Genomic DNA, 16121 nt, shown 5'->3' with positions numbered 1-16121 from the left:
ACATGGAGCTGCTACATTAAAGGACTTGTCACCGTTCCTTATCAAGAAACAGCTAGACTACGCCGCTGGTTCAGACGTACCAGAAATAAAGAGCTGCGAAACGGGAGTCTACTGATCCACACCAGCACAGATCGCCAGACAAACAACCTTTTAAAGCTAAGATCTTTGGGCGACTTCCCTGTTAATGTTGAACCTCACCGTCAACTTAACAGTAGTAAAGGTGTGATTCGCCACTGGGATCTGCTAAACGCTGAGGAGGAAGAGATCCTTGAAGCACTCTCAGACCAACATGTCACCGCAGTGCAGCTAATCAAGACACGAAAGTCCGGAGAACTTGTTCCAACTGCTTCCATTATTTTGACCTTCCAAACGACCACTCTCCCAGATATTGTACATGCTGGATATTTGAGACTAAAAGTCCGACAATACATCCCTAACCCGATGCGATGTTTCAAATGCCAGCACTTTGGGCACACTCAGCCTTCCTGCAAGGCCACTACCGCCCTTTGTGGTAAGTGTAGTCTGCCTGATCATGGGACCGAACCTTGTTCTTCTGGTCCCAAATGCATTAATTGCAAAGGCGAGCACCCAGTCTGGCATCGTGACTGCCCCTCTTTCCAACAAGAGAAGAAAATCAGAGATTTGGTCGTTATAGAGAAAATCTCCGCTGGTGAAGCAAAACAACGTCTCCGCGAAAGTATACGCACCAGTTTACCTGTGCCATTCGCTACAGTTGCTGCAGCTGCTCTTACCCGCCGCAGTGTGGGTGTAGAAACCAGCGACGTGTCCACTCAAACTACAACGCTTCCCGTAGAGGCTCGCCCTGCTTCGAGGAAACCAGCAACCACGCCTCGCTCCACAGAGAAGAAGATCAAGCAGGTACACAAAAAAGAATACTTTCTCAAATCCAGTAGCGCTCCAGTCAGGGCGGCATCGACCACCCTGAAACTTAAAGCGCAGCTGAAAGCTGCCCGGCGGGCGCTGAAGGCACCCGCCCACACTCCCCCTTCATCCCCTTCGCCCTCTGTGTCCTTACCCGAGGACATGATACAGGACGAAGCCGCGGATGAAGAATTTATCAAGGTGACAGGGCCTAGAAATAAAGTACGCCTTAAAAGGTAACAATCTTACCTACAGATATGACTTATTGTCTCCAGTGGAACCTTAACGGTTTCCGAACGCATCTCGAGGAACTGCAAATTCTTATATCTGAATTTGCCCCTGCCATCATATGTCTCCAAGAGACACTTTTTCGTCCAAATGAATCCGTGATTTTGAACGGGTACACGCTTTACCGCACCGACAAGCTTCCTGAGGGTCGTCGTGCACACGGTGGTGTTGCAATCGGTGTTCGAGATAACATCCACTCAACGCCAATCTTTCTCACCACCCCCCTCCAAGCTGTCGCCGTGCGGGTCCACCTACCACAGCCAATATCCGTTTGCAGTGTCTACATCACAAGGGAGGAGCGATTCTCTCTTGAGGACCTCCTTTCTATATTCGAACATCTTCCGTCTCCTGTAGTTCTTTTGGGCGATTTCAATTCCTACCATCGTTTGTGGAGCTCCGTTCGTACAGAGCCCCGGGGTCAAATTATAGATCAATTCCGTGAAGCATCAGGTTTGACGTTGCTGAATGATGGGACTCCCACATATTTCAGTCCTTCCTCAGGCACACACTGTGCGTTGGACTTGACCTTCTTCAGTCCCAGCCTTGCTCCTACCACATCTTGGAGCGTTCACCCTGATCTCTGTGGGAGTGATCACTTCCCACTGCTTCTAACTTTCGAACATCTTCAGCAATCACATGAACAACACCCTCACTGGCATCTCAGTCGGGCCGACTGGGTTGCATTTGAGCGTGCAGTGGACCTTGAAGTCGATCTAGCGTCGACTTTACCACCAATCGACGCCTTAGATATATTTGTGTCAAGAGTGCATGATGCTGCACGCACCTCCATTCCACTGCGGAGATCAGTGCAGCCATTAAAGACCGCAATCATGCCCTAGATCGATTTAATAGGAACCACACTGCCGCAAACCTCGAGCAGTTCCGCATTAAACGTGTCCGTGCCCGTCGGCTCATTCGAGCCAGTAAGAAGGCGTGCTGGGTCCAATACGTGTCTTCTCTGACGAAGCAGGCTTCGTCGAAAGCCGTTTGGACCAAAGTACGTCGCATCCAGGGGGGTGCATCTACTCCTCTGAGCGTTCTGGAGCACGATGGGACGTTGTACACAGATTCCGGAGACATTGCTAATATCTTGCCCACACAGTTTTCTTATGCGTGTAGCTCGGAAAATTATGCATCACGTTTCCTTCATGAGAAGGAACGTCAGGAACGACGACCTCTAGTTTTTCGAAGTCATAACACCGAGCCATACAACTCTCCAATCACTGAACGGGAGTTCGATCCGGCGCTTCGAGATTCTAAGAATACAGCTCCTGGAGTGGACAAGATCCACTATGAGATGCTTCGTCATCTGCCCATTGGAGCAAGAAATTTCCTTCTGACGGTATTCAACAGGCTTTGGTTGGAGGACTCTTTCCCCACTTCCTGGAAAGAAGCTATTATTGTTCCCATCCTGAAACCAGGTAAACAACGCACCGCAGCCTCGGGTTATAGGCCTATTGCCTTAACTAGGTGTGTGTGCAAGTTGATGGATCGCATGATCAACAAGCGTCTAACCTGGTTTTTGGAGGAAAACTCATTGATAAGTAATTTTCAATGTGGTTTTCGCTCCAACCGTTCCACACTGAACCATCTGGTTCAGCTGGAAACACATATTCAGGATGCATTCCTCAACAAGGAACATTTAGTTGCAGTTTTCTTTGACCTCCAAAAAGCATATGACACAACGTGGCGCTTTGGCATCCTAAAGCAGCTCCATTCTTGGGGCGTGCGTGGCAATATGGCGTACTTTACTGAAAATTTTTATCAGATCGTTTTTTCCGCGTACGTGTTGGGAACATTTTCTCGGATCTTCACGAACAAGAGAACGGTGTCCCGCAGGGCAGCGTACTTAGTGTGACTCTGTTTGCCATAGCAGTCAACAGTGTTATGGCAAACATTCTTTCCCCAGTACATGGCCTCCTCTATGTAGACGACCTCACGATCTTTTGTCGCTCACGGAATCTCGCGTCAGCTTCTCGTCGACTCCAACTGACGATAAACCGTTTGGTTGAGTGGTCCTCCCAAACAGGTTTCACCTTCTCATCCGAGAAATCCGTGTGTGTACACTTTTGTCGTCAGCGTACATGTCATTTAGACCCTGACCTGTACATGGGGAAATCTCCCCTGTGCTTCGTGAATGAGGTCCGCTTTCTGGGCTTCATTTTCGATAAGAAATTAACATGGCTACCTCACCTTCGCCAGTTAAAGTTCTATGGTCTTCGAGTTCTCAACCTTTTACGCTTTTTATCTCATACTTCTTGGGGTGCTGATAGGACGGTATTGCTTCGTCTATACCGTGCACTCATCAGGTCGAAGCTAGATTATGGATGTGTTGTGTATTCTTCTGCTCGCCCATCTAGACTTCGCATCCAAGACACTGTCCACCATGCTGGTATACGTGTGTGCACTGGTGCCTTTCGGACCAGTCCAGTCGCTAGTTTGTATGTAGAGGCATCGGCTGGTAGTTAACTACTTCCTCCATCTTCGCTCGATGCCTTCACATCCTTCATCCCACACCATCTCAGACGAGGGTAGGCTGGCAAGGTATCGGCTCCACCCTAGTGTCACTAGACCATTTGGTGTTCGTGCAGACGAGATCCTGTCAGCACTTAGTGTTGACAGTGATCTTCCTGGCGTCTCTCCACTCATTCCGCATGTCCCTACCTGGGAGTTTCCTGCACCTTCTATCGATTTTTCTCTGACTGCCCTTCCAAAGTCAGAGACAGCAATGGTTGTATACCAGCAACGGTGTTTAGAACTTCGTGCGAAGCACCCCAATTTTAATGTGTTTTAAACGGATGGGTCCAAGACATTCGAATCAGTTGGTTGCGCCTTCGTCCTACACTCCCAAAGTTCCAGTTACTTGCTACATCCTGCCTGTTCCATCTATACGGCAGTGTTGTACGCCATTCTAAATGCACTGGACTTTGCAGACGTCAATGGTCTGAAGAAAGTCCTTGTATGCAGTGATTCGACCAGCGTGTTGCAGACCCTGGATTCGCCGTATTCCCGGCATCCGGTAGCGCAACGCATATTCAGACGGCTTGTGTCCCTATCTGCCCTAGCCGATGTACACTTCTGTTGGGTCCCTAGCCACGTAGGCATTCAGGGGAACGAAGCAGCTGATGCTGCCGCCAAATCTGCTGATGCGGACGGCGATGTTCTCGTCCACCTTTTGCCAGCTAGCGACCTGCAGAACATGTTCCGCTGTCGCCTTCATGAGACTTGGCAGGCCGAGTGGGATACGGAAACGGGGAACAAGCTTCACGCTATTAAGCCCACCACAGGTGCTTGGCGTTCCTCGTCCCGTCCCTCTCGGCGAGAAGAAGTCACTCTAACTCGCATGCGTCTAGGACACAGCCGTCTTTCACATAGTCATTAGCTGCAAAGGCTGGACCCTCCGTTATGTCGTGTTTGTAATGTTACTTTAAGCATTCGACACATTCTCGTGGAATGTGTCGATCTTGCTTACCTCCGGCAGATTTTTAACATTTCCGGCTGTTTGTCATCCCTCTTGGGTGATGACAGCATCATTTTATCAAATGTTTTTAGTTTTTTACGAAGAGCTGGACTCTTCCACCGTCTGTAAGGAGGTTTTTAGTTTGGTTGTTCTGACTTTTTAATGTGTTGTGTTTGTCTCGTGCAGGTCTTTTTACAACCTTGCAATTTTAATGTTTTCCCAAGGGGCTATTTACACCCCTTTTTAATATTTTAGTCATAATTTTAGATAAGGGGCTACTTCCCCGTATACATTGAAGGGTGAAAAATGCCTTTAGTGCCGACGCACCCAAACAATTTTTAAATCAATCCAATCCAATCCAATTAAGTCATATTAATAATAAGTGCATATTATTGCCAGATAAAGATGACCTGTGAACTGGAAAATGTGTTGGAAACCATAACCCCCTCTTACGAAAATCTTGGACACGCGCCTGAGCCTAAGATGTAATAGCTTACACACCCCAGGAAATCGATCCCAGTACCGAGAGTATGCTACCCAAGGAGCATACAGGTTTCAGGTAACTGAAGGTACGATATGTGGTGGAGATGCTGGGTAACATACTTTCAGTTGACTTGAAGTACATAAACTGTCAAAACGATCAATAAATTTAGATATGCCTTCCCGTGCAGTAACTAAAAACTGTAGGGCTTCAAGATGAAGAGGGTTGATAAAATTAAACTGTGCCATCTTTCCTGACTGGGCTGATTGCTAACTGTCTGGGAATAATGACATATTTAATATTACTAATTTCCTCTTCCTGATTTTCAATAATTATCCATCCTTTCCTTTATACTTAATTATCATTTCTTCACTCAAGAGACAGATATCCCTAACAATTTAATGCTCATTCCACCATAACAAAAATTGGCTTAATACTTATAGCCAAGAGTTGGATATTGTCCCCCACACTCCCCAAGTATAATCCTCAATCTCCCATCAGAATTGGCGTGTCAATGTAAGGTCTAATATGTAAGATTGGATATAGCACATTCCCCCATTAATAGATATTACCCGTTACATTCCATTGGTAGTCTACAATTGCTATTTATATAACAGCAATGGTTAATTGGTAATACCTGTAATACCTGTATCCAATGCTGTACTGTTAACGTCAAATTGTCATCACATAAAAGCTCGCCAGCCCCCCCCCCAAAAGTCGGATGGATTTGTCCACAAACCCGCCTGCAAATACATTTTCGTCATCAAATGGACTAAATATGGTGCACCTAAGGTGTACACTTTTAAACATATATTTTAGAGAAATACATAAATGTTGAATTTATATTTTATTTTAAGGAAAAACCCCTGTCAGCACGTCCTACAAGTGTATCACTTTGAGAAGATGAAGGTTTAGGAGAATTCACTACACGACTACTTGTTTGGTACTAATGTAATTGGGTGTAATTTTAGCGGTGTGTCTACGGTTGGTTTCTGCACTTTATTTAATAAAAAACACATGAGTTCTGCTTTTAGATCTTGCTCATCTTCACTAAAATGGGCTGCACACGCTCGTATTTTTAATATAAATTTTGTCTTTCCGTCTTCAAACATGAATCCACTGTTTACTTACGCAATTGTTGGATAGAAATTTATGATATTTTATATCACTTCCTTCAGGTTTCTGGTCATGGACGTCCGCAGGAATTTTTCCAGGGAAGGGCAAGCAAGGTATCTTTTCCAAGGGGGGGGCAAGCAAGGTACATGTTCCCCCATACTGATGTTATCCCTCTCAAGAAACATTGCGTCAATTTGAAGTTATCATGTTCATGCAATAATTAAGACATATTTTTGTGGCTGAAATGCAATTATATGTGTGAAATATGTAATTTTTGGGTAATTTACATTTTCCAAACGAACCGTAGCCCCCTTGCACCCCTCCCGGACGTCCATGTTTCTCATTATAGTTTTCACAGCTTGCTTCACCACAGTCAGGCATGATTACAATTGACAAGAAGATCCCCTTCAAAACAACATTACAATAAACAGAAATCGAACGCATTTAAGTCAAACTTGCTCTTTTCCCCGTGTCGAGCTTCTCCACGATGACGTATAGCATCAAAGGAAATTCCTGACCTACAATTCTGCTTGGGTCTAATAATGCACATGTGGTTAGGTTAGGAGGTTCAAGTTTAGAGCTCTTAGCATTTAGTTTTGGAGTTTGTTGCAAGATGGATGTGCACCTCACCAGACCATGCACAGACGACGTCGCATACGATCTACGTATAACAACAGCATCCCCTGGTGTCATTCATTTAATAGATATTGATTAAAAAACACCACAACAGAAAACGTTCCCCTTTACAATTGTGTTAGTGAGTAGTGGGAAAGTATATAGGATAAACCCGAGAAAGTATGAACCCCCCTCAAGCAGATTTGGCTACACTTAAAACTAGCTCAACATGCCCATATGAGCTTTTTGCTCAAGTGTGGAACTCTGTCTAATCCAAGATTTTTGTAAAAATTCCCTCAAAAATTTCCTGTGAAAGTATGACCCCCCTCAGATTGATGTGCCTACACTTATAAAAGGCACTTCTGTGAGATTGTTGTCCATAAGCTTGTTAAAAATATGGCCCCTCTTGATATTTTTTTGGCCACACTTAAAACTAGGCCAAGATACACACACCTACACCCACCCACCCATACATATTTACTTCCGGTTTAAGTTCAATTGGCTACCAGCTTCAATTTGTTTATCTAATATTAAAACAATGTAATATGCAGAGCCCCTCTAGAATTGCTCCGTGACTCTCTCATTTCTTACATCATAAACATATGATTTTTCACCTATGAGAACAACACTACATATGGTGTCATCAGGTAATGCCTCATGGAATTCACAGATAATTTTAATGTTTGTCCTGTCATTAACCACAACTTGTTTTCTTTTTGAAGTGTTGATTACAAACATGGGTCTCTGTGCTTTGAATTCATCTGGTGTGTAATACATGTCAGTATTGCCAGTAGTGACCCTCTTGAATGAAGTAAATGCCTCATATAATTTGAGGAAATCATTCTTGGACATGTCTAAATTGTAATTTTCTCTAGGAAAGACCTCACTTCTGCCATTTTTAAGATATATGTTCTTGATGTTGCAGTTATCAAATTTGCTTGAATTTTTTTCCTGATTGTTGTGTCTCCCAGTCTGAAACAATACCACTACAAAATCAGGCATGTCGTATTGAATACTGGAGAATGAATTTGTAGCATCAAACTCATAATAAGAACCAGTTGCGGGCTTCTGTACACATTGATATGTATAAAATTGTAGAGGAACCTGTGGATTTTTTATTATATCTGCTTTGTATTTAAGAGCATAGCTGGCCTCGTATTCAACAACTGGGATTCTTAACTCCATAGTCTGAATAATGCATTTGCCTGCATCTGGTAAGGTATTAGGCAGAGCTTCTCCTGTAGAGTTTATTGCACTGTACCTCATCAAAGCATTGTTATCATTTGCAGCTCTTCTAAATGTAATTCTTAACCCACCCTTCCACATAATATCTTTGAAATCCGAGAAGAATTATGGCAATAGGCGCATCGGGAACAGCACTGTGTGGCTTTTAGATATAATTTTATCACCAGCCTCAACTCCACCGATTTTGTAGTAAGAAACCTCGGTTTTGGATAATTTTAATGTGGCCAAAGCTGTGGAGGTAATTCCGGGATAATCCACTCTGTTTATAACAACGCCATGCTTTCTGATCTCAATTTCAGAGAATAGATGTGGCACAAAATTGTCTACAAGTCTTATATTTGAATTTGCCGGATAATCTGTTCCATCGAGCTTTACAACATCAAATTTGATGTATAGATCTGCTCTGTGGGGGTGTATAAATCCATCCCCTACATCAAGATCAACCTCAATCTCTGTGTTGGGTTGATTTAAATTTGCAAATGTCCTCCTGTTTGGGGGGAATGATTGTAGCTCATAACTCTCAATATTTTCCATTTTTTTCTTGTATGTATTTTTATTTAAATGTTAATCTCTATGATTGCAGTTGTTGTGGCTCCAGCAAAATCAACTAATTCTTCTTTTTCATTAGTGACCATCAATTCAATATTATCTATTCTATTATGACACACAGGAAAATATAATGTTGGGGATGGATTGTAGATAATAGGCTCCATAAATTCAGAATTAGGTTTGAATGTTGCAATGATGCCTGTTTGTTTGTGAGTGCCTATGCCATTTGATTTGGTGATCATACCCTCAGCCACATTACAGTGAATATTCAGAGTCTCAATGGCCAAGAATTTGGGTATATTCATAGCAGTGTGTATGATGCCTGGTTCAAGTTTTGTGTTGTTCTCAAAGCCTAACAGCTCTCCTATAGTAGCCAGATCCACTGTTTCTGTGGCAGATACAATTTCTACTCTGTGAGTGACAGAATTTTGACTTAACACTACACCTCTAGGTAATTGAGCATTTAGAGTGGAGAGATTATATTGCCCTGGAGTGATGACAATTTTTTGATCCCCTACTGCAATTTTGTTGTTGTGGTGTGTAATATTAGGGATTAGGTACATGCCATAAAATGCTCTGAGAGCTATTGTTTTGGGATACACTATGTCATCATGCAATTTGAGTTTCAATATTGAATTTTGGCTGGTGAGATGGAATACCCCCATGATGTTTCAGATACCACAAGGCTTTTTGAAAATCTTCAATTGATGGTTTATTTATTTGAGACATGTATCTAAGAACAGATAAACACAAATGTCCGCAATTAACATCTTTGAAATTTTGAACACGGGCATTATTGTAATAAAGATTAGATGAATTTAGATATTTTATTAAATTTTCAGGTGGAACACCTCCAAATGAATCAAACACAAATGCCTCATTTTTTAAATATTTAAGATAACAAATCCAGTGAGTGCCCTGATTTTTGTACTCATCCAAATTAACAATACCACACTCTTTGTTGAGTGGTTGTTCTGGCAAAGAATCAGACATGTACACACCTCTAAAATGTTTGATGCCAAGTGGCTTGATTAAAGCTTCAATATCTTGGTTTGTAAGCGGCTCTTGTTTTTTTTAAACTTATTCAAGGCTTTTTTAACATTTTTGCCTTGTTTCTCAATGGCCAGGTTATGGCGCTTCTGCTCATCTAATTCTGCCCTATTTTTCTTGGCATCTATTACTGTTTTTGCTATTGCGGCTGATCCCCCAGCAAAGCTCCCCACAGCCCCGAGAGCAGCTAAGATGGCAGGGATGGTAAATATAAATCCCCCCACATGTGATTTTTTTCTTGATTGCTGTAATTTTTTTAATTGGGGGGTACTAAGTAACAATTTCATACCATGCCCCTTTGCAAGACAAGAATTTTTTTTTCTTGCGCTGCTTTTTGGTTAAAAGACTGTCAATAGTTTTAAGAGATTTGAGACCTGCATAAGGTATTTGATACATAACACCCTTGGCCTTCATTGTAGGTTTATTATATACATGTTCACAACCCCCACCCCAATTTTTGTTTGGTGCTCATAGCTATGGTGGTTCCCAATGCTGCTATTTTTTCACTCAAAGAAGCATCTTTGCTTACAAATCTGCCAAATGCAGCCTCTTCTAATTTCTTGTCTGCAACATGTCTCTTGTCAAGATCAGAATGTGTGTTGTATGCTATGTCGTGGTCTCTACAAGCAGCATCTAGGGGATTAACACCAGGATCACCTCTGTTTAATCTATGCTCCAATTTTGTGCCTGGAACACAATACTGATAGCCTGGAATATGTAGTTCAAATGGCAACTTGTTTATAATGTCATTAACAAGGCCCCGACCCTCAGAAATATTCCAAAATTTAGGTGGTAGAGTATTAATAATTTTTATAAGATATCCAATCCCCTTAGTGTCATTTACTATAAAATTAGACAATTTGGTGCTTATCATGTCCATAATTCCAACCTTTTCATTGTAAAAATTGTGGTTCCCAGCATTTTCCTCCCCAGCTATCACCAATAACCTATCTACAAGTTTCCTGACATCATCAACCCACACAAATTCTTTAGGCAGGGTGTTGTATTGTTTGATTCCACTGCCAGTCTTGATCTGTGACCATATGGGCTTGATTAAATTATTGTATTTTGCTCCACTGCTAGACTTGACTCTTTTTTGTGTGGGATCATTGTTCTGGTATAGAGCATCTGATTTTATTAATATTTCTTTGTAATATTCATAATCTTGATCTGTATAGCTGCCAGGCCTTTTCCTAGTCATCAGTTCCCACAATCCAGGTGTTCCGGGGTACTTAACAAAAGCACCTTTTTCTCCAAGATGAGATTCTGAATATACAATCAGATCATCTCCCATAAATGTTACTCTGAAATTGCCAATTCTATGTATGATGCTACCATCCCGCTCTGTGTCAGCATATAAGCCAAAAACCTCGTCTTTATTGTCTTTAGGTGTGGTTAAATATTTTTGAGCAAGAAGACCCAATTCAATAGGATCCTGAGTAGCTTCAATTCTTCTAGGAGCAATAGGACTAGGTGTATGAATATTGGAAAGTGGGGTGAATGGATAATCTAATATGTTTCTTGCAGCTATAGGTACAAGCTCTGTGATCAAATTTTGATTTTGCTCTGTAACAGTTTTGATATTTTTACCTAATTCACCAATGGCATCAATTATGGGCTGTTCTGTTTGTTTGTGTTTTTCATAAATTCCTCGGTTCTCTGATTTCCATCCTTTAAATCTTTTTACAAGATAATCTTTTAATTTAAGACCATCAATAATTGGCCTTTTCATGTTTATTTATATATGTTTCAATGTCTAGAAAATTGTTGATTTTATTTCTGTATTTGCCACTATTGGGTGTTCTTGTCATATCAATTGTGACAAACCCATAACTGTCCTGGTTCCAGCACCTGCTGCAAAACTTAGAAAAATCATTGTAGCTCAGGTCCCCACCTACATATTCATCATGTATGTGTTTGAGGTTGGTATGGTCTTGATGAAACACACATATAAAATTGCTGTTGTCTCGGATCAGTTGCTTGGGTATTTTTGAAAAAGTCTGTGCCAGGTAGAAGCAATCAATGTTTTTGTGTCGGCCCTGTGTAAAGAAATTCCTAACCTTGTTTTGATTATCCAGTATAATGTCATCAAACACAACAACAGAATTATCGAGACATTCATGAAGTGGCTTAACATCTGGTTCAAAAGTGGCAATATCCAATCCATCATATAGCTTCATCAGCTGCTGATATTTTAATTGTTCCAAGCTCTTAGAGAAGATATACAAGTGCCTGTTTTTCCAGTCTAACCAGTTGGGTGCCAATAAAAAATTATCAACCATTAGTGTAGTTTTACCACAAGCCGATGGCCCAACAATAAGACACCTAATATTATCAGGTAGCAACTTGCCATTTCTCTTATTCTGCTGTTCAGGTTCTGGCAGCCTCTTTATAACATCCCAGGTGCTCATATTATTATTTTGTTTGCATCGATCCAGCTGTGTTCTGGAAGTCCTAGCCATTTGACAAGTAACTTGTTGCCTTTTCTGCGGATAATTTTTTCTATGAGATATGTGTCAGGCTGTTTAGTTTTGCTGAGCTCTTGTTCATAGAACCTGCCTTTGAGAATTTCTCCTCGGTGATCCTTTATTATATATGTGTTAAGTGTCCCGGGTTTAATTTGAACCACTGTAAATAATTCGGTGCTCCAGTTTCTTGTAAAGCCTCTTTTGAATAAGTGCTTATATTTGCTGATTCTTACTTGATCCCCCACCTTGTATTTGGCCTTTCTTATTGTTGCCTGATATCTAGGATAATAAACAGTACTGATCAATTTTTGCTCATCAGATGAAGTTACTTCAGAGGGTTTCATGTTGATTGTGGAATGGACAGAGTTGTTATATTTATGTAGAAGTTCTGGAAGAATATTAATCCATTTATAATTACCTTGCAGTGTAAATTGTTTATACATAAGATTTTTTAAGGTTCTGTTGAATCTCTCTACAATTGAGGCCTTGAGGTCACTGTAACTCGAGTAATGTTTTATTGCCTGGCTTTTAATAAATTGTTGAAACACTGAATTATAAAATTCTTTGCCATTATCTGTTTGCAAATAGCGCGGGGATCTTCCACTCTGATTGATAATTGTTCTGATGGCTTCTGTAACACATTTTCCAGTCTGGGATTTGAGTGGCACAGCCCAGGCAAATTTTGAAAATGTGTCTATTACAGTGAGTAGATACTTGTAGCCCTTGTTTATTTTGTCTAAGTTTTTCAACTGTCCACTTGCCATTTCAATCAAGTCGCTCTGCCATAAATCATCTATGCCCTTTGTGACTACTGGGAGTCTCTTAAAATTATGTCTGGCCTATCTGTGTAATTCATCAACAATAATTTGTCTAGACATAATATGTAAACAAGAATATTGCAACTATAGGGTGTTCAGCAGCTGATACTGCAGGATTTTCTAAATATAATTTGTCTCCAATATGTATTTTAAATTCCAAAGAGCCATCATCTTCAACATAGGCTGTTTCTAATGTATTGGGATCTGTAAAATCCTCCAATTCTACACTGGTGATTTCACTTTGTTATCAGCATTTGTTATTGATAAGGTGGGGTAGTGGTGTGCCTGTGGTTGAAGCCAATATTTGATCTTGATTGGTCTCAATGTGCCCCCAACAAAAAATTGGTAATAAAATTGTGCAGGGGACAGCATATATATTTTGCCACCTGGTGTAAATGGAGAATCATATTCTTTGTTGGGGATGCTGTACAATTCAAGAATTACTGAATGTTTTGGATTCTCGATTATGCCTGTTATTTCTTTTTCTGCTGTGAGCAATCTGCTTGTTACAGATTCAAGATGCTCATTGATGGTCCTAACAACATCATCATGGCCTGGCTTTATTTTTATGTCCACAACAAGTTTTTTGTATTGTTGCACAATTTCTTGTAGCTGGGTGGCAAAAACAGACAGAGCATTTGCTTGATTGGATTCCATGGTCCCTAGCTGCTGCTTGATATTAGCTACAATTTGTTGCAAATTTTAAACAATTGCCAATTTTGAATTTTGAGCAGTAAGATCATGGACCTGTCTTCTGATATCCTCAAATAGGGCATGCAATTCATTAATATGTTGATTGGTTGGAAGAGTGGCCACTGTCTGTGTGAGATGTTTGATCTCTGCCTGGATATTCTTGATATCTTCTGATTTCAATATCCTATTCACTGCCCTCTTAATATTTTTAAGTTCCTGTGATGTAGGAAGATTTGAGACTGTATTTTGCAAAGATTCAAGTGCCAATTTCACATCATTTAATTCAGAAGCATGAGCCACATTTTGCATAGCATTTTGGTGCAGGGCTATATCTGCCTGAGTGGGTGTTGATTGTTGTAAAATTTCAAGTTTTGTTTGGATATCATCAATCAAGTGATGAAAATGAGATAGTTCAGATTCAGTGTTGAGGTTTTCAAGCTTTGTGATTTGGTGCTGGACACTGACAAGAGTATCTACAATCCCAGGCAATCGGGATTCTAGTACATTTGCCAAATCACTTTGCACTGCTGCTATTGTACCTTCAAGATGGGTTATGGAACTTTGAATTTTTCCAAAATCTTCATATGTTTCAAGTTGCAGCTTAATATTTGCTACACTCCGAGTTATTGCATTGAAAGCATCAGAAGATGGCAAATTGTTCATAAAATTTTCAAGTGTCTCAATTTTTTCTTTAACCTCGGCTATGGCATTGCTCAGAGGGTCTAGATTAGGTATTTGGAGTGACTGAATCTTGTCCTTTAGAGTGGAAATCACTAGATCAAAATTTTCTTGTGATTTTATGCTTTTGATAATTGTTTGGAGCTGTGTCTGGACATTATTTATTTGCTCTTCCAATTGTTGTTTCAATTGCTCAGAGTTGTTAGGCTGGGTCTTAAATTTGGCTTGAAGAGCTGCTACAGCTTCTTCCAAACTTTGAAAATTATCCAATGTGGCCAGTTCAGTATATTTCTGAAGCAGCAATTTGAGTTCAGAATCAATTTTAAGAAGAGGGTCCATGCATTGTGATTGCAAATTTGTAATTTCTAATTGAAGACTGGCATTGAGTGTAGTTTGTAAAGCTTGTAAATCACTTCTTAATTTCTTGACTCTGACATCAAGCATCAAAATCTCATCACTGTGATCTTCATGTCTTGTATGGCCAAAAATATCATTAGGCATTTTGTTTAGTGGTTATTTATTATAGAGTATCTGATTCTTAATTCTATAAAAAGGGTATAAACTTGTCATAAGATCCAGGGACCTCAATATATAAGCAGTCACCAGCAGAAACAGTATAAACAGTGCCAGAAATCATGTTTGAGTGCTTAATTCTGTAAATATTTCTCCCTACTGAAATTTTAACATCACCCTCAGGGGTTGTAATAAATTGCAATTGCCCACCTACAGGTAATTGGTAATGATTTAAATTATTGTTAAATATGTACAATGTTTTGCCTGTTTCATCATCAATATCTGTAAGTATGCTGTTCAGATGAATAATTAACAAGCCACTCAGTTTAGATATTATATCAGGAGAGGGTTGTGGTGTTCGCAGGTCCATAATACCTTGTTTTTTGAACCCAAATAAGTTCATAGGCATGTTTATTTATTTCAAATCATGCTCTGGAATTGGGCATTGTTTCCCACTTTTCAAATCACAATGACCCCATGGTAAAGTATGAATGCCACATGATAAAATGCATCTCTTATCATCATGTGGGTCCAGAGCCACTTTTCTTACAACATTTGAAGTCAATAAGTGATCCACACTCTGAATTCTGGATTCTGATGTTCTGATTAAACTCTGAGATTTGATGCAATTTTTATAATCTTCAAATTCAAGCTCTTTTTCCACAGTTACTTTGCCAATGCTCTTGGCCTTTTTGGCAGCAACACCACCACATGTTTTAAAACTGTACATCTTGGCACTTAACCCAGCAAATGCCACAATAACATCACCAAGTGTCTCATCTTTTAACTTGCCAGGCACCTTTTTGTTGTGGGGTTGAATCCATGTATGTTCACTGGTATCAAAATATTCAAGCAATTCAGGCTGTGACATATCTTTATAAACATCTTCTGTTTTAATATCAAGAACAAAACTATCCGTGTCCATGTACATCAATTTTACACAATCACCATAAAAAGGTTTCAACACATCATAATACAATGTTAACATATGTGATTCGGCCAATTCCAATATTACAGCCCCTACATAAATAGGTTTATCAAACTTAATTTTTGTTTTTTTTCATGTTGAAAAGTGCCATATTTTCATCATAAATTCTTCTATAATTGAAATTAGGCTTTGCAACCAATTTTTTGCTCATGCTGGGGTCAGTAATTATTTTAACATCGGTATGTTTTCTGACATTTTCAATTGTTTTGCCATATACAGAATTGACCATCAATTTAAACAAAGATTTATCAAATTGGCTTTTTGCAGATATTCGAAG

This window comes from Lepisma saccharinum, unplaced genomic scaffold (genome assembly GCF_977018435.1).
Source record: "Lepisma saccharinum unplaced genomic scaffold, izLepSacc3.1 HAP1_SCAFFOLD_195, whole genome shotgun sequence".
NCBI lineage: Eukaryota > Metazoa > Arthropoda > Insecta > Zygentoma > Lepismatidae > Lepisma > Lepisma saccharinum.
This window is presented reverse-complemented; position numbering follows the sequence as displayed.